General features: G+C 40.2%; 1 pseudogene; it reads left to right on the top strand.

The window, feature by feature from the left end:
• The first annotated feature begins 14,963 nt into the window (after positions 1-14,963).
• On the top strand, positions 14,964-18,766 carry LOC120295767 (annotated as a pseudogene).
• The last annotated feature ends 1,037 nt before the right edge of the window (positions 18,767-19,803 follow it).

Below are 19,803 nucleotides of genomic sequence, written 5' to 3'. Positions count from 1 at the left end.
TTCTCTAACGCCATTTCGGTACCTTTATTTTTTATTTTGAAAAAAATGTTTGGCAAGCAGCCTAAATTAATTTTAAGCTATTTTTCTAACATGTGAGATGATCATACGAGTGCGTAAACCACCAATTTAACACTCAAGAAAGCAAATGAATAAATTGCAAGACTTACCTCATAGCAACGAAAGTATCTGCGTTGTTAGTTTAGAATTCACATCAGCAGTCCTAAATATGATTTCTAATTAACACGCAATTTTTGTTTTGTTTTCACTTAGTTAATGAAAATCATGCGATATGCAATGCATGCCACTAATTTAACATGAAATGATATGACATGGCAACATGACTTAGCTATATGACCTAAGCAATATGACATAACTAAGCATGTAGTCTATCCTAAGCATGAGATGATTTATTCTAAATAATTTTTTTTGTATTTTCTATGAGATTCGAAATTAAAGAAATGCAACATTTAAATATGCAATCTAAATTAATCTAATGACTAACAATTTCTACTTAAATGGACCAAACAAAAATCACTAAATGACGTGCATTGTATGAATCTAATTCTATATGACGTGCACATGGTTTTTATTCTAAATAAGCATGCAATTTATTCTAATATGCAATGACGTATAAAGAATGTCCTAATTCTACATGACATATGCATGATGACCTTTTTTGTGTTTTTGTTTTATTAATTTCGAAATTAAGAATTATCAAATTATTAAACATGCAACCTAAGTAAAAAACACTAGCAACCTAAATTGATTGATTTGATTTTTGATTTTTGAAATTCGAAATAAAATCTCTGTTCTAATATGCAAGATAACACGAAATATTCTAAAACAAACCTAATCTTAATTCAATTTTTTTTTGATTTTCTTTTTATGAAAACGAAATTGATTCAAACGACACGATAGCAAATCAGGCAAGATAAGATCAATATCCACAAATTGACGAACCATATCCCGCACATGAGATCGAATTGGCCAATTTTAGACAAAATCACGAATCGTATCTCGAGCGTGAGATCGGATTGGTGATTTTTCCGTGCGATGCACGGGTCGTATTTCGAGCATGAAATCGGACCGTCAATCATATGCACGTTGCGAAATTAGGAAGATTTCCTAATTTAGAAGGCTACTCGAGATTTCACATATCTTAGCATATTGGAAATTTCCATCATGGGCATCAACGAATATATCAAATAAGGAAACGGAATTTTCGAAAAATCAAAATAGATAAGATTTTTACCTAATTTGAATATTGGCTTCCGAATTCCGATCCTCAAACGGCTACTCACGACCCGCGACCAAGGTTGGCCCGCGGTGTACTGTGGTCAAGAGACCCGAAGTCTGTTCTCTATTCTTCCACTAAAGAATATCTCCACACGTCTGAATTCTTCATGAGCTCCTGGCCTAAAATTAATCTTCTTCTTGCATGAAGTGAAACCATAAAACCCACAAGTTGTAAATACGAGACAAAACTCAACAGAAGACAAATTCATCGCTTGCACTTATTTGACCAAATTGTGATCCCTTTCCACCTGCGGCAACTTTATCCTCTTTTGAACACGTGAGACGCCACGGTTTTGTTGCTGGACGTAGACAAGGGCACCGGTAAACCTGCAAAAACAGAAAGTAGTAATCTTCGGGCGTGGCTCAGCAATTCGTGGTGCTGCTGGGATGTTTGGGATCGGCCGGAGATGTTACGGTGGTGTGGCGACTTCTAGCGTCGGGTCGCAGCAGCGGTGGTGAGCAGCGATGCGGGTGGGTCACAGCCAATGAACCTGCGAAAGTAGAAACTTCAACGGATCGGTTTGAAGAGAAGATCAACGCTGGCTCGAGCTTGGCGTCAACGTTGACGGACAACTCGTGAACCGTGGTGGTTTGCAATTCTCGGTGAGTGGCCAGCAATAGGGACTCGGTGCGAAGTGGTCGGCGGTATACACGGTGGACGGGGCTCACGGGAGGTAGCGGGACATTATGCCATCTATTCTTCTCCCCACTTGTCTATAGTCGCCACGCATCCGAATTCTTTGAGATCTCATTGCCAAAAAATGTTATTTTGCTTGCATGAAACAAAATCACAAAGCCCACAAAATGTTATAGTAAAATATGGACAAAACTTAAAAAGAAGACCAACCCACCACTCAGAATTATTCAAGCGAGATTCTATAATATCTCTTTTTGACCGTGGACTTCAAGCTCGCAAGCGGTGGCCGCGAAAATACGACGAGATATTTACGCCGGTCAGGAGATATTGGCCTATTTGAACTTCGACGAAACCTGCAAAGAATATATACGAACGAAGCGCAAAAGCCAGGCCGAGATGGAACTTGCAGGAGTCTTTGCTAACTCCGAACTAGGCTGTAGTGGTTCAAGCGTCCCAGGGTGCGCTGGCTCGTGGTATAGCAAAAGCAGCGGATCGTGGATCGTCGGGGATGGGGGCTGCTCTAGTGATTGGCCTCTGTTGAACTGGGTTCGTCGAGGCTTGGTCACGACGGTAGGAGGTTGGCACCAGATCAGCAGCTCGTCGCAAAGGCAAAGAGGTCACAGCAGCGAATCCATCGTTGCTGCAGGGGGCGACGTAGCAAAGAGTGTGCCCACGGTAACTCCGGCGGCTAGGGTGTGGCGCTGTAGCAAAAGGCCTCGCACAACATGGGGGCTCCTCGACTTGGCAGAGAGAATTCCTTCTCTTTTTCTCTCTCCAGTGTATATCTCTAAACGTCACGACCAGTCCTCTCTCTCTCTCTCTCTGTGCAGACCGTCGCTTTTCTCTCTGAATTTTTTTCTTTCAATATGGCCGAATGTCTCAATTGCGTGTTCCCTCTTCAAACCCTACGTATGTTTACTTATTTATAGGGCACGGATTAGGGTTTTTAAATTTTATAAATCCATATCCATGAAGATTTCTTTTCGAAACGCAATAGTTGTTTTTTTTTCCAAACGTAATATTTGCTTTTGAATTGAAATCTCACAAAGATAAATCTATAAAATATCTCCGAGGATACGGGCTTGGACCGATTTGCTTTCTTTGTGGGCTTAGTCTAGCCTGTCAATTTAAAGCTCAGAACCATTAATTCAAACTCATCCGCCACCGATCCAATAAACAAATACAAAAAATGCAAATGCACTTAAATCTATATGCTATGCAATTAATTATCTTTTCAGGGATAAAATTGACCCCTAATTTTTAATGCAATAAATGACTAATTAGGTCGCCAAAATTTAGGTGTCAACAGCTGCCCCTCTTTGAAGGTGAACTCGAAGAGGTTGCCTTCAAAGACAAATTGAGATCTAAATTTTGTCCATGCAAATGCACTTAATGATATTTTTTTTTTTTGTCGGAAAAAGAATTCCATTTTTAATGCAATTTATATGATGCATGGAAATGCTAATGCAAATGCATTATGTCAAAGGAAAGAACGTACCTACAATTACCTCCCAATTAGTGTGGTAAAGCATCTTGAGGTACATGATAAATCCCTATTTACTCCACAAGTACCCAACTCTCACTCAGGTTCCTTGAAAAGCGTAATAGGTAAGAACATTCACATCCAAAGTGAAATGTTCAACGGAAAAAATTGAGACATCTAGATCCAGACTGAGATGTCAAGATTTTTGAAAATCTCAAAATACCTAAATCCAGACTAAGGTATAATGAGAAGGATTGACAAACATTCACATCAGTGAAATGTTTGAATGAAAATAATCAAGACATCCGAGTCCAGACAAAGATGTCACGATTTTAGAAGCTCGAAATACCTAGATCCAGACTAAGTATAACGAGAAAGGTCGAAAAACATTCACATCCAGAGTGAAACATTCAACGAAGAGAATTGAGACATCCAGATCCAGACTGAGATGTTGAAATTTTGGAATGCAATTTGTATGCAAATGGTAAAGGAACTTACCTGGAATACCTTACCTTCAAAGTGGGTAGAGTGATTCAAGATAGTTGGTGTTACATGTCCAGGACCCGTACCATTTTACGGTCGCCCAGAATAGTAACATGGCTTTGTAAAGAGACTGCTTTCCCAGGACTCGTACCATTCTACGGTCGCCCAGTATGACAGTGTTTGGTTGTGTCTAGGACTCGTACCATTCTACGGTCGCCTAAACGGGGATTTACCTTCCAGGACCCGTACCATTCTACGGTCGCCTGAATAGGGAAATAGGTTTTGTCTAGGACCCGTACCATTCTACGGTCGCCTAAAATAGGGAATAGGTATTGTCGAGGACCCGAACCATTCTTCGGTCGCCTAGACTTGCGACAGAAATCATCCGACCAGGACCCGAACCATTCTTCGGTAGCCTTAATCAGATTGAATCTGGAGGAAAAATCTTTGGGGGACAACTCCATTGAGTGTCAGTGAAAAGAACTTTGGGCTATGAAAGCACGCCAAGTCGATAAAAGAAATCCGGGCTATGAAAGCACGCCAGGTTGATAAGAGAAATCCGGGCTACGGAAGCACGCCGGTTCGATAAAATGGACTCTGGGCTACGAAAGCACGCCAGGTCGATAAGAGAAATCCGGGCTACGAAAGCACGCCAAGTCAATTATAAGGGACATCGGGCTACGAAAGCACGCCGAGTCGATGAAGATGGGCCCTGGGCTACGAAAGCACGCCAGGTTAATATAAAGGACACTGTGCTGCAAAAGCACGCCAGGTCAAAAAAGGGACATCGGGCTACGGAAGCACGCCGAGTCAATGAAAATGACTCTGGACTACGAAAGCACGCTAGGTCGATATAACTGGATAGCTTGACCAAGTCAAGTGTCGATGCACTTGAGAGAATACTTGCACAATGACAAGTATTTTAGAGTATGGTAGAGATATACTTACCTGGTGATATCTCTGATTCTTGGAGATATGTCTTTTGAAATTTAGATATAATGTGGAGGTCTTTCACCTCATGGTGGAGGTTTCTCATCTCCTAATATCATGAAACATTCTGAAAGGAACTTGAATTACCTGTCAGACATGATTTAGAGTAAAAACTAATATGCATTCATCAAAGAGATAGAGAATCTAAGCTACTCTAGCATGCACATTTCAAAATTCAGTGAGGTTTTCATCAACTCAATCGGGGTTCATGCATAATGACCTTTGCATCACCCAAATTTCCACTGAAGAAAATTATCATTCAAGACAATCTTTACTCATGACATGGATTTCCTAAGAATACCAAATGAGGGACCTTCAGTTAGAAAGGACTTTCACTCACTCTCATTTATAGGCTATTTTATAAGAATCACTCCGTCTCACTGTCATCATACTAACAAGGGTCCGAGTTTTCTCGTAAGCGGTACGACCTTACCAATCTAAGAGGTCTTTAATAGGGACCGTAATGTGGGCTCGGTCAACGGCTTAACAAATGGACTCTTTGAGTCAAGGCTATTGAAAGAACAACTCTTTAATCATCTCCGGGTTTACAAGTCAAGAACCCTGCAAAATGAGAAAGAAATAATCTTGCTCGCACTCCTTCAAGCGATGCTTAAAACATGTGAATCCCTATGTTAATTCAAGTGCCCTAATCTGAAGAGACTTTGTAAGGGACGTAACGTAGGCTGGGTTCATAGGTTGAGAAATGAAAGGATCATTAGGCTCAAAATGTGTGTAAAAGGTGAGAGTTGATGATCATCTTGGCATTGCCACCAGTTTTCTTTTTCACCATCGGGGATTGTCTTCATGAAGTGCCCCATTGATTGTAAAAACTCAGCATTTGAGTTCTTTGACTATTGCTCCATTGGGATTCAATTCTTGCAATTGACAGTCACTTATCTTGACTCATTTTTCATCTATGGGCATCGGCCTTGCTTTTACCAGGCACACTGCTTTTCCTGCCCCTAGTTTTCATGAATTTTTTTTCAAATCTCTTTCATGGGCATTGGCCTTGCTTTTACCAGGCACACTGCTTTTTCATGCCCCTTAGTTCTATTTTGATTTATATGCATGCGTCAAGCAATTACACTTTGAATGACACTCGAACTTTTCAAGAGTCTTCATCTGCCTTTTGCCTTGCCCCAGTGTGGGGGATGATTACCAACTGGGTTTAATTTGAAATAAATTCATAGGCTCAAATGGGCTATGCAATGGATAAAAGTGTGTACGGTAGAGAAAGAACTGCTCTTCATCATTTTAAGGCACTTAAATTACCACATGAATTCAATGTAATAACATGACAAGAAGATTGATGCAAGTGAGAGCAAGAAAATTTCACTCCATTTTCTTCACCTTATGGTATCGCCTTACCTCCAATTTGCCCCGATGTGGGGTGGTTCTTGACAGAGATAATTTGAAAGAATTTCCACAAGTGTATGGAGCTCAAAGGAGTTAAGCAATGGATCACCTGTTGTGTTTAGGATAGAGAAATGAATTGCCCCATCATTTTGGTCATCGTACCTTTTGCGAGAGAACTCTTTACCTTGTAGATATGGAACTTCCTACACTCATCTCACAAATGTATAAGTAGGGGACTGTGTATAGGATAAGGCTTGCCTTTCATCATACTGACACGTCTCATTCAGCATTCTTAAGCATTGATGGCACTCCATTAAATTGTCTATCTTGACAAATCTCCACATGAAATTGGTTAGCTAAATCAATATGAAAATTCTCTTTTTAAAAGAGTCCAGCAACTTTAAGCATGAAAAGTGTTTGTGACTTCAAAACAAACAATTTATTGCACTCAAAACATAGTTTTCAACATTCATTCAAGGAATTGTCCCATGAAGGGATTGTCTTAGCAATGGATGTCCTTGGATTGAAAATCCGCTTTTTAATTTGATGAATGCTCCATTCTTGCTTTTGCCCCTGCACAAGAGAACGTGCATGAATAGGATACTATGCAACTCAAAGTAAATTCAAATTGCACAACCATTTTGACTCGGATCGAGATTTTGTCTCAGTCATGTCACTACTAGAATCTGTAGTGCCCTCAATTCATCATCTCTTTCACCAAAGATGGATGATCCTCTCTTAACTTGCCCCTCATTTAATGGGCAAGAATGAAAATTCCGTCAAGCATGGAAATGGAACACACTTTGTTTGTCCCTTCAAGATGGATATTTCAAGTAGTATCGAGATGTGACCGACATTAACTCTTTAAAAACTTGTTGAGCAACAATTGAACCAATTGCAACCTGATGTGCCTTTTTCAGATGCTTTCTTATCGAGTCAAGAAAGTAATGCTCTGAAACATGAAGTAAATGGGTCAGAAAATTAAACAAGGGTAACCTAATTCATGCTTTGGAAATTGTTTCAAAAATGATTATTTTAAGGAATATTTTGGATGAGGAAGCATGAAGAAGCCTAGTCCTCAGATTTTCTCCATGGATGATATTTTCTTTTCATTGTTGGATATCGTCACCGGGCTAGTTTGGTGCACCCCATCATGTCCTCAAAACAAAACTTGTAATTCTATTGATATTCATTAATCAAATTACATTTATTGGAATGTGATGCTCAAGCACAGAAGAAATTGAAATCAATCCCTAAAAGCGATAAGAATTCCCACGCAGGGGAAGGTGCATGCCCCTAATTAAATGAGGAAATGGAACAACTTAGGACCATGAATCATGTGTACTTGAATTCTTCACCCTCCTTGATCTTGTGAGGCAAACCCTTCAGGTCAAATATTTTTCTCTCTATTTATGTCATTAATCTCTTCATGATGACATCAAATTCGGCTACCTCAAGAAAATGAGACGAGTCAAAAAGTCTTCTTGGCTCTCTTTTTGGAGTTGCAATTTCTCACTAAAGATAGATCGCAACACTTTTGCTTGACGAGATAAGCTCTTCTTGATCCATCATTTTGACTCTTGATCGTGAACAGATGGGTGAGCGGGATTGCTCCATAATCACCTAATCAAATGAATGGGAACAAGTAAGCATGAGGTGTAATTAGAAAGTCAATCCATGACAATGATCTAATTGATTTTTCTACTTTTTTCATTTATTCATGAAAAGTTCGTACAAGAAGGGCATTTTCTAAAAATGGACTAGGAAAATAAAGATAAACGCCCTAGCAAGACTAAATTCCCTATACATGAATTGAAAACAACTTCTCCAATTTTTTGTTATTTTCCAAATGATTTATTGCATGGCAATTTCCTCATTTCATTTCTAATTGACAAATGAATTAGATCAAATGACTAATCTAGATTGTCTTTGTCATGGACGGACCAAAAACACAACAAAATAAATTGCATAGTATAGGGATAGAAGACTTACTTCGCCAAGGAAAATCAATGGCAATCACATAGACATGCGCATGGTAAGTGGCTCGAATTCTACTCTATAAGGCTTATCAAAGTGGAGCCACAAGGATGATCGGACTAGCCACGAGCTTGTGGACTATGTCAGGTCCTCATGACTCCGGCTTGGTCAAAGAGCCGACCCGGGTCGCGAGCATGCGGACCGAGGTGGGTACTCTTGACACCATGAAAGAAACCGGGATTGAGATGGGCGACTCATACCTGCGAGCATGCGGTCGAGTGGCAAACATCTCAATACCATCCTAGATGATCCTAATGCAGCCCAGGTCCGGCGGCAGGTTGTGTGTGCAATAGTGTAGTGCTAGATGCAAGGCATGCATGACAATTTATATCAAGCAACACTTCATATATGAAAGTAAACCATACATTCCTACACCTCCCTGCATAACAAAGGTTAGCAAACACTTCCTCTTATACCTCCCAATCTGCAAGAACATTTAACACCTAAATGTTAGGGACGTACCTGGAATCCTCGCTACCAAAAAAAAGTATTTTTTCAAAAAAGAAAATTGGCCTAAGTCCACTAAGAATTTCAACTCAAGTCCCCAGCGGAGTCGCCAAGTTGTCGCGACCAAATTTTTTCGGGGGGGTGAACCACCTAGGGTTTGGCTAATGGATTGTTAAGCCTAGACTTAACTCGGGCTCTCCCAAGCCCCTACCAATTCGCGACTTTAGGTTCAAGTTTTTTTAACATGTAATTGATTTTTAATTAAGAGTCGCCACTAATCTATTTTTGGTAGGTCGATTAGAAACCCAAATAAAGTAACGGGAGATTTACTTCATTCCTACGAACCAGAGATTTGTGAGTTCGGGGACTTGGTTACGTTAGATTTCTCTAACGCCCTTTCGGTACCTTTATCTTTTATTTTGAAAAAATTGTTTGGCAAGCAACTTGAATTGATTTTAATTCCTTAACATGTGAGGTGATCATGCAGGTGCGCAAACCACCAATTTAACACTCAAGAAAGCAAATGAATAAATTGCAAGACTTACCTCATAGCAACGAAAGCATCTGCGTTGTTAGTTTAGAATTCACATCAGCAGTCCTAAATATGATTTCTAATTAACACGCAATTTTTGTTTTGTTTTCACTTAATTAATGAAAATCATGCGATATGCAATGCATGCCACTAATTTAACATGAAATGATATGACATGGCAACATGACTTAGCTATATGACCTAAGCAATATGACATAACTAAGCATGTAGTCTATCCTAAGCATGAGATGATTTATTCTAAATAAATTTTTTTTGTATTTTCTATGAGATTCGAAATTAAAGAAATGCAACATTTAAATATGCAATCTAAATTAATCTAATGACTAACAATTTCTACTTAAATGGACCTAACAAAAATCACTAAATGACGTGCATTGTATGAACCTAATTCTATATGACGTGCACATGGTTTTATTCTAAATAAGCATGCAATTTATTCTAATATGCAATGACGTATAAAGAATGTCCTAATTCTACATGACATATGCATGATGACCTTTTTTTGTGTTTTTGTTTTATTAATTTCGAAATTAAGAATTATCAAATTATTAAACATGCAACCTAAGTAAAAAACACTAGCAACCTAAATTGATTGATTTGATTTTGATTTTTGAAATTCGAAATAAAATCTCTATTCTAATATGCAAGATAACAAGAAATATTCTAAAACAAACCTAATCTTAATTCAATTTTTTTGATTTTCTTTTTTATGAAAACGAAATTGATTCAAACGACACGATAGCAAATCAGGCAAGATAAGATCAATATCCACAAATTGACGAACCATATCCCGCACATGAGATCGAATTGGCCAATTTTAGACAAAATCACGAATCGTATCTCGAGCGTGAGATCGGATTGGTGATTTTTCCGTGCGATTACGGGTCGTATTTCGAGCATGAAATCGGACCGTCAATCATATGCACGTTGCGAAATTAGGAAGATTTCCTAATTTAGAAGGCTACTCGAGATTTCACATATCTTAGCATATTGGAAATTTCCATCATGGGCATCAACGAATATATCAAATAAGGAAACGGAATTTTCGAAAAATCAAAATAGATAAGATTTTTACCTAATTTGAATATTGGCTTCAATTCCGATCCTCAAACGGCTACTCACGACCCGCGACCAAGGTTGGCCCACGGTGTACTCGCGGTCAAGAGACCCGAAGTCTGTTCTCTATTCTTCCACTAAAGAATATCTCCACACGTCTGAATTCTTCATGAGCTCCTGGCCTAAAATTAATCTTCTTCTTGCATGAAGTGAAACCATAAAACCCACAAGTTGTAAATACGAGACAAAACTCAACAGAAGACAAATTCATCGCTTGCACTTATTTGACCAAATTGTGATCCCTTTCCACCTGCGGCAACTTTAGCCTCTTTTCGGAACACGTGAGACGCCACGGTTTTGTTGCTGGACGTAGACAAGGGCACCGGTAAACCTGCAAAAACAGAGAGTAGTAATCTTCGGGGCGTGGCTCAGCAATTCGTGGTGCTGCTGGGATGTTTGGGATCGGCCGGAGATGTTACGGTGGTGTGGCGACTTCTAGCGTCGGGTCGCAGCAGCGGTGGTGAGCAGCGATGCGGGTGGGTCACAGCCAATGAACCTGCGAAAGTAGAAACTTCAACGGATCGGTTTGAAGAGAAGATCAACGCTGGCTCGAGCTTGGCGTCAACGTTGACGGACAACTCGTGAACCGTGGTGGTTTGCAATTCTCAGTGAGTGGCCAGCAATAGGGACTCAGTGCGAAGTGGTCGGCGGTATACACGGTGGACAGGGCTCACGGGGAGGTAGCGGGACATTATGCCATCTATTCTTCTCCCCACTGTCTATAGTCGCCACGCATCCGAATTCTTTGAGATCTCATTGCCAAAAAATGTTATTTTGCTTGCATGAAACAAAATCACAAAGCCCACAAAATGTTATAGTAAAATATGGACAAAACTTAAAAAAGAAGACCAACCCACCACTCAGAATTATTCAAGCGAGATTCTATAATATCTCTTTTTGACCGTGGACTTCAAGCTCGCAAGCGGTGGCCGCGAAAATACGACGAGATATTTACGCCGGTCAGGAGATATTGGCCTATTTGAACTTCGACGAAACCTGCAAAGAATATATACGAACGAAGCGCAAAAGCCAGGCCAGATGGAACTTGCAGGAGTCTTTGCTAACTCCGAACTAGGCTGTAGTGGTTCAAGCGTCCCTGGGGTGCGCTGGCTCGTGGTATAGCAAAAGCAGCGGATCGTGGATCGTCAGGGATGGGGGCTGCTCTAGTGATTGGCCCTGTTGAACTGGGTTCGTCGAGGCTTGGTCACGACGGTAGGAGGTTGGCACCAGATCAGCAGCTCGTCGCAAAGGCAAAGAGGTCACAGCAGCGAATCCATCGTTGCTGCGGGGGCGACGTAGCAAAGAGTGTGCCCACGGTAACTCCGGCGGCTAGGGTGTGGCGCTGTAGCAAAAGGCCTCGCACAACGTGGGGGCTCCTCGACTTGGCAGAGAGAATTCCTTCTCTTTTCTCTCTCTCCAGTGTATATCTCTAAACGTCACTGACCAGTCCTCTCTCTCTCTCTCTCTGTGCAGACCAGTCGCTTTTCTCTCTGAATTTTTTTCTTTCAATATGGCCGAATGTCTCAATTGCGTGTTCCCCTCTTCAAACCCTACGTATGTTTACTTATTTATAGGGCACGGATTAGGGTTTTTAAATTTTATAAATCCATATCCATGAAGATTTCTTTTTGAAACGCAATATTTGTTTTTTTTCCAAACGTAATATTTGCTTTTGAATTGAAATCTCACAAAGATAAATCTATAAAATATCTCCGAGGATACGGGCTTGGACCGATTTGCTTTCTTTGTGGGCTTAGTCTAGCTTTGTCAATTTAAAGCTCGAACCATTAATTCAAACTCATCCGCCACCGATCCAATAAACAAATGCAAAAATGCAAATGCACTTAAATCTATATGCTATGCAATTAATTATCTTTTCAGGGATAAAATTGACCCCTAATTTTTAATGCAATAAATGACTAATTAGGTCGCCAAAATTTAGGTGTCAACAGGCGGCTAACGGCGGGTGGCGGTATAGAAAATTTTTACTTATCGTTTATGTTCCAAACCTATTTTTGGACTAAAAAATTGTTCCAAATATAGAAAAAAAAAATTGTATCATCAAATGAATTTTTGTTCCAATCTATTTCTGGGAACTAAAAAAATAGAAAAATAGAAAAAAAATAGTTATTATGAGTGTCCTAAAGTGACGTAGCACAGAATTTGGTGATGCGCATGGGGATGTCTTCATAAAACGTTACCACATGTGCAGGGGCGTTTGAAAATTTTTCCTGTCCGACTAGAAAAAAAAAAAAAATTTGTCCCTACTTGCGGAGGTTTCTCTCAGTAAATGGTGTTGATGGATTTTCGAGGAGTCAGGGAGCGAGGGATTTTCATTTTTTTATTTGGATGAGGGATTGGTTTGGCCGATCTAAGTATTGATAAAGGACTATTCTTGCATATGCTACGCCGGTGCCTTGCAAGTAACATAAACATGGGATGAATGGACGCCACAAGCGCCCGTTTGTAGCATCTACGCTGCATTTCGGTAGCAGCCTAATCATTCCCTAGCGAGCAGAGATGCGGAGCCCATCCTCTTTTTACACGGTGCAACTTGGGTGAATTGGCATAAAAAATCAAGCATTAAGTTGAACATGGCGAAACAAAGTACACGAGTTTCGTCCTCAATGACCAATACCGAGTAAGCCGACCTTGACTACAATATCCCTTCATCCGCTCATCTATGGTAACCAATACCATTTGTGACGAGACCCATTTGATCTTATTTCTAAAGGCGGAGAAGAAGAAGAAAAAAATAACCCTATTTATTTCATGAAAAATAAATGACTTAAAAATAATTATTTAAAAGTGTTCCCTTGTACACATAGGATTACTCGAACATGGCATGCAACAAAATACAAATTTGAACTAATATATTCTTAACCACTGGGGTTCGCCCCGGTCTCCAACATGGAAGGGGGAGGTGTTCAAATCCCCACCTTCTCATGGGGGATAGGGAGTAGGGACGCGTAAGTTTAGTGGGTTGCGACCAAAAAGTCAAGTGAGTGTAAGTAGGACCCAAAAAAAAAAAAAAAAAAAAAACTAATATATTCTTGAGGGTTATCCAAAAAAGTCAAATACCCAAATTAGTATTAAACTTTTCAAGTTTGTTAATTGAATCCTAAACATTTTTGTATTGTGCCAATTGAATATATTCAGTCAATTTTGATTGGAAATTACTAACATTGATGCTAGTTGTCTTACGTGACACGATCGACGTTGATGTGAATAATTTTTAATAATATTTTGACATTGATTTATTTCATTGCTTTGTCCTTTTGTTTCTTTCTCTCTCTTTTCCTTCTTTATTGTTTTCTTATTGTGGCTAGTGAGGATCGTCAAGCCTTCACGGCTGCAGATGAGGGCCACAACGCCATTACCTAGTTGGGTGGGGCCATCGTGTAGCCACAAGCAAGGCGAATGTAGACAAGGTTGCCTCACTTGCGGCTGATGAGGCAACCTCCAGGCGAGGTTGGTCGCTTGTGGCCGCAATGGCCTTGCCTAGATCTAGGCGAGGCCAATTGAGGGTCACGACACTCGGTCGCATGAGGTGAGGGGTTAGCTACGAGTGGCTAGTAAGGGCCTTGTCAAGTAAAAAAAAAACAATTGCATTTAAAAAAAATAAAAAAACAATGAAGAAGGAAGAGAGAAAGAAAAGAAAAAATCAAAACAATTTTAAAAAAAAATAAAATATCATAAAAGATTTTCTACAATGCATGTTGTGTTATACATGATGACTAGCATTTATATTAACAATTTCTAGCCAAAATTAGTTAGGTGGAGTAGGTGGACTCAATTGATAAAATGTGAAAAAATTTAAAATTAAATTGACAAAAATGTAATAAGTTTAAGATTTTTTGGATAATTTTCCCTATTCTTAAGTTCCAATTGAAGATTTAGGCCTTATTATTTAGGCTGTTCATTCTAAATTGCCGGACGATTTTCTTGTTCCTCACCAAGAGAAGGACAACGAAAATGCCAAACCACCACCTTCTCTGAATTATCTTCCCTTCTCTCTCCATCTTCTTTTTCTTCTTCGGGAGCTTCAATGGTGTCCACTCCGCTTTCTCAACCGTATGCAGCTCCATCTCAACCTAGTCCCATGCGGTGATATACCCATCCAATATTCATTCTGGACCGTCAACGACACCCCTGTACACTGTGGCTACCTGGGCTTCAGCCTCAGTTGCTGCTATGTTTCCGATCACCCGACCCTCTCTCTTCCGGAAGAAACCCACTTCATCGCCGAAATCAACTACGTTGATGAAACCTAAATCTCACCAACATCGCCGTTGCCGGCCAGAGATGCCCCTGGGCCCTCCACAACCTCACGATCAGCTAGCTTCCGCTAGATTACAACTCTGTCGATGTCAACGTCACCTTCATCTTTAACCGCAGCGTTCCTCCGCAGGTGTCCAGCCCCGTCATGGCCATTGATTGCTTGCGATTTGGTCATAAGCGGCCGTACGTGTTCGTGAACATAAGCCAGGAGGGGGCGGCGGCGTGTGATGAGGGGTGGGACTGAGGAGACGGTCGTGTTGACGGTGAAGCGGACGGATGCAACAATGGCGAACGTGGTGGAGGAGTTCGCTGGGGCAATGAGGGAGGGGTTTGTGCTTGACTGGGAGACGGCGAAGGAGTGCAGGAAGTGCCAGCACTCCGGCCGGCAGTGCGTGTTTGACCAGACGGAGCACGCTCTGTGCTTCTGTAACGACGGGTCAATTCTCGTCAACGGTTCGTTTTGCGAAGGCAGTAATTAGGCTTCTGTCTGTTTATTTTCTGTCTTTCTTTGGAAAATGGTTTCTGCATTTTGTTTGCCAATCGCCTTGATTGCCCTTTCAATGCTTGTCGCCTATCGATTGCGTGTTTCTGCATATTTTGATGTTTTAGCTGCTTTTAGCATTAGAAGAGTATGCACTTGGTTGGTCAATTTCTTTATCTGTACTTTTTCAAAATTTGAAAGGTAGCCACTCCTGCATGTATATTCCCGTGTTATAAAATTCAATACAAATTTAAAATCAATAAGTAGAAAGAGATTATACACACACACACACACACACACACACACACACACACACACACATATATATATATATAATAATAAACCATAGACAAGCAAAGCAAAATATTTTAACACCTCTTTTACATGCAAACGGGATTAAGAACAACCTATAGAATTTAAGTAACGGGAAGTCACATGTAAAAGAAATTGGGAGAAAACCCTACTTCAATATTGTGTTGAAATTCCACAAAGACTTGAACCAATAGGTGGACAATGACCGCGTAGACAAGCGATGTGCATATTTTAACATCCCGAGCTAAGTGAATTTCTCTCGAGATTGATAAAGTATAAGGTTTGTATGTAGCGATTGGAAGTGATAAATATTTTTGTTTAGCAAAATTTTGGAAAGTGGGCTCTATCAATTGGTTGCACCTTGTCAGAAAGATGTCTGTTCTCTTTTATTGCTTTTAGTGCTCGGCGCCAAAATGAATAATTGAGGCTCGAGTAACTTATGGGCCTCGGCAATTTCAACTATGAAAAGATGGCAAGATTCGGCTGTTGCTTCCGACGTAAAGGTCCAATGTAGGCATAATTCGCCGTGACCGTGGAGTCATGGCCCTTTGCCATCCACTGATGTTAACCGTGTCATGTTCCTCTCTCCTTGCTCTTCTTCATCTCCCTCCATATTCACTTCCTGGTGCTAGCTTCCGGCTTGAAGTAGCCGTTCCAAGAGTGCGCTCCTTTTGATTGCGGACATCAACAAATCAGCTATCCTTTCAAGCATAAAGAGAAACCAAGTTACTGTGGGTATCTAGGCTACGAGCTCCGCTGTTACGGATATGACGTGGCCCTGTCCATGGAGTCCCTGGAATATCGGGTAATCCACATGAATATGAGCACGCAGATCCTTGTGGTGGCAAGGATGGATTTATGGGAAGATATATGTCTTCAAAAATATCTTGACACCACTTTAGACTTGAATCGCTACAACTACACTTATAGTGACCTCAATGTTACCTTATCATACAATTGTGACTATTGGCCGAACCCTTGATCTTAAAGTTCTTTTGTCTCGCAACTCGACATCACTACTTTGTTCCCAATCAGTTGCTTTCAATATCCTGTGATCGCAACTCCACTGTCCTCGTCCCGATTTCAAGTGAAACTCTAGGTTTAGTGGTGCTAACTTTGTTCCCAATCAGTTGCTTTCAATACCCTGTGATCGCAACTCCTATGTCCTCGTCCCAATTTCAAGTGAAACTCTAGGTTTAGTGGTGCTAACTTTGTTCCCAATCAGTTGCTTTCAATACCCTGTGATCGCAACTCCACTGTCCTCGTCCCGATTTCAAGTGAAACTCTAGGTTTAGTGGTGCTAACTTTGTTCCCAATCAGTTGCTTTCAATACCCTGTGATCGCAACTCCACTGTCCTCGTCCCGATTTCAAGTGAAGCTCTAGGTATAGTGGTGCTAACTTTGTTCCCAATCAGTTGCTTTCAATACCCTGTGATTGCAATTCCACTGTCCTCGTCCCGATTTCAAGTGAAGCTCTAGGTTTAGTGGTGCTAACTTTCCAGGGCGGTGCTACTATTAGTCAGGTCCTGAGCACATGCTTTGAGTTCACCTGGGCTGCCAACAAGTCACTGTGCGAAAAGTGCAATAAATCGGGGGAAGATGCGGGTATAGCTGGACAAGACAAGAATTTATTTATTTTTGCCATGATTGCGTCTATTCAATGACCTGCGACGGACAAAGTACGTACGCTTACTCTCACCTAATTTGTGGTTTCCAATCAGCTAAAGTTGTTTAATGAGAGGGAATTGCTGGGCATATCCTTTCCTTTGCTTGTTTATTGGAAAACAACCCGCTCATGCTCCTAAAGCCTGACAATCTCATTTTGCTGGGCATACAATTCAGACTCCCAAGTTTTTATACTTCTTAAGACCCCCACCATCCCATCCTCTGGAACCTTCGCTTCCACAATTGTTCGATCATGAGGTTGGTGCCTGCATCCCAAAATATTCAACAATGGTTTAAATGTATTGAGTGACGATGCACCGAGTTCATGGAGGAATTGGCAGATCTTGGACCAAAACAACTTGCTTTTCTTCATAGGATTTTATGGTGCACACAACCAAAAAAAAGAAAGCTTCCATCTCTACTAGTGGGGCTAAAATCTGATAAAGCGTGCAATTGAGATATAATAAATATGAACTGTACATAGCATTAGATCTTAACAGTTTAAATAAAGCCGTTTTTCAAATTGACATGACCTCATTTATAAGTAGCATGAGCGGGGAACTAAGCATGAGCCCTATACTCTTCAATTTGATATATATGCACAGTTTATTGCACCGAAGGAAGTACTCCTTTACTATTTTCATCACTTCTCCATGTGGGATTCGCTCGATAAGGCCTTGTGTCCTAGCAGGGAAACCAGGCATTTTGAGGACAAAAGCTATAATAGGTAATATGCTAAACTGTGATTTTCACTTAATATTTTCTACATTCGCAACTTAGAAGCCTCGATTCGCAACTTAGAAGCCTCGATAAAGTGATGAAGTGAGGTTGTTCAAAAATATTATACCTATTTAGGAATAGCCACAAGGGGAACTGGAATTGGGACTACACTTACTTTAACGCTTTCCTTCAAGAAGAAACCAATGATTCGGAAGAATTATGGCTTTGATCAAGAAAGGAGTGAACATTTTGATGGCAAAATGAAAATTGAGGGACTCATCTTTTCGAGAAGAGACACGTACAAAGACATCAAGAGGATGACCAATTCTTTTGAAAAAATGTTGGGCCAAGGAGGCAATGGTGTGTATATGAAGGTAAGCTTCAAGATGGTCAACTTGTGGTAGTGAAGCTTCAAGAAAAGCTAAAAAGCAACGCTGAAGAATTTTTCAATGAAATTGCAAGTATAAGCAAAACTTCTCATGTCAATGTTGTCAACCTCCTAGGATTCTGTTTCGAAGGAACCAAAAGAGTTTTGGTTTATGAATACATGCCCAATGGATCTCTTGAAAAGTTGATATTTGACGGGGGTAACACATTGGAGTTAGATCAACTATTGAGTTGGGGCAATAGCTCACGAGCTAGAGTTACTTGCATAGAGGTTGCAACACGAGGATTTTGCACTTTGACATAAAGCCTCACAACATTTTCCTTTATGCAAACTATTGTCCCAAGGTTTCCGACTTTGGTCTTGCCAAAATTTGCCCAAGACAAGAGAACATCGTGTCAATACAAGGTACCTGGGGTACCCTTAGATATATTGCTCTAGAGTTGTTCATGAGGAGCATCGAAGGGGCTTCTCACAAATCGGATGTCTATAGCTACGATATGATGGTTCTTGAGATGGTCTAGTTTGAATTTCCACAAGCATGATGCAAAATAAAATAAAAAAAATGAAAAAAAGGAATAAAAGAAGTGAAAAGTGCATTGTTGACACATAAATTTTCACATATGGATCTCTTTTGCATTTTACTAAAATTAGGGATCTAACTTATAACATAAATTGACCCCCCGACCCAAAAAATTGACCTTGTATTTTTTAGTAGTCACATTGCTCGGTACATCTCTTAGGGACGTTGTTATTTTAGAACTTTCACGGCCTGGATAATCCAATCCATAGACAATAACTAAAATAAAAAAAAAAAATAAGTTAAAATAAATATAAAAATAAAAAAATATATAATAAAAAAGGGAAACAAGGTTCGCAGATCACTTTGTATTTCACAAACGCATTAACTTTGTCATACCAATTAACCACAAAGAACGGGCCTCATTTTGAAGCCCATCTAGTGGGTTCGTGCCCGGTCCACTTGAGAGGGCCTTAATTTCGGCCCACGATAGAGCTTTGGTGGCCGGCCACACGCTCTTAACGGAGGAGCATGCATTGACCGGCCACCCATGAAGAATTAGGAGGGAAAAGTTGAAAAACTGAAAATTTGGAGGGACAAAGAGGAAGCATGCATTATATGGCCTCAAGCATGCAAGAAAGGAAAGATTGAACTATGTAAAGAAAAAAGAAATTAGGGTTTTAAAGGACAAATTCTCTCACTACTCTCTCTCTCTCTCTCTCCATAGATCTGATATGCTACCTTAGATAGATATCTCATAAAATCTATAAATAGGTTGTGCTCTTCATTAAGATACATCAAATACGTAGGAATTCCACAATTTTCTATTCCACATATTTCTAATCTATTGCTATGATTCGGAAGAGCTTGGAAGTATTAAAGGCAAGACTTGATGTATTTGTTTTGTTTTAATCTTCATCTCCTCGATTCATCATCATTAGAGCTTAAACTCCGAAGTTCAAAGATGACTATGAGAGCAACATATCTCGGTCTTACGGAGTAATAAGTTCCTTTTTAGTAAGGAGATGTATGCAGTTTTCA

The sequence above is a fragment of the Eucalyptus grandis genome, chromosome 7 (assembly GCF_016545825.1).
Source record: "Eucalyptus grandis isolate ANBG69807.140 chromosome 7, ASM1654582v1, whole genome shotgun sequence".
Lineage (NCBI taxonomy): Eukaryota > Viridiplantae > Streptophyta > Magnoliopsida > Myrtales > Myrtaceae > Eucalyptus > Eucalyptus grandis.
This window is presented reverse-complemented; position numbering and strand designations above follow the sequence as displayed.